Raw genomic sequence first — 590 nt, forward strand, 5'->3', positions numbered from 1 at the left:
AATGGTATCATTACATTGTGATTTGCATTTCCCTCCTAGCTAATGATGTTGAACATCTTTTCATGTGTTTATTATTCACCATCTGTATATTCTCTCTAGTGTAATATCTGCTTATAAATTGACTATTTTCTAATCAGCTTTTTTTTTTTTTTTTACTCTTGCGTTCTCTTTGTATATTCTAAATACAAGTCCTTTGTTGGATATGTGGTTTGCAAATATTTTCTCCCAGTTTATAGGTTCTTTTCATCCTCATTACAAGATCTATTTTTTAAAACCGATAACAGATACTACACTTAATCTTAGCCAAAAGGCCGAGAAGCAATACTAGGTCTATTTTTTTATAACGATTTTATTTCTTTGAGAGAGAGAGAGAGAGAGAGAATGAGCAGGGGGAGGGGCAGAGAGACAAGCAGACTCCCGGCTCAGCAGGGAGCCTGACCCACGGCTCAACCCCAGGACCCTGAAATCATGACCTGAACCAAACAGAGACACTTAACCAACTGAGCCACCCAAGCACCTCCTCATTATAAGGTCTTTTACAGAGGAAAATTTTTTATTTTTGAAGAGGACCAGTTAACCAATTTTTCTTT

The 590-nt window shown here is 36.8% G+C and overlaps 1 pseudogene; it reads right to left on the reverse strand.

Moving 5' to 3' along the window:
- Nucleotides 1-232: 232 nt before the first annotated feature.
- On the reverse strand, nucleotides 233-323 carry LOC131822765 (U2 spliceosomal RNA; annotated as a pseudogene).
- Nucleotides 324-590: the final 267 nt, after the last annotated feature.

The sequence above is a fragment of the Mustela lutreola genome, chromosome 1 (assembly GCF_030435805.1).
Source record: "Mustela lutreola isolate mMusLut2 chromosome 1, mMusLut2.pri, whole genome shotgun sequence".
NCBI classification, from domain to species: Eukaryota; Metazoa; Chordata; class Mammalia; order Carnivora; family Mustelidae; genus Mustela; species Mustela lutreola.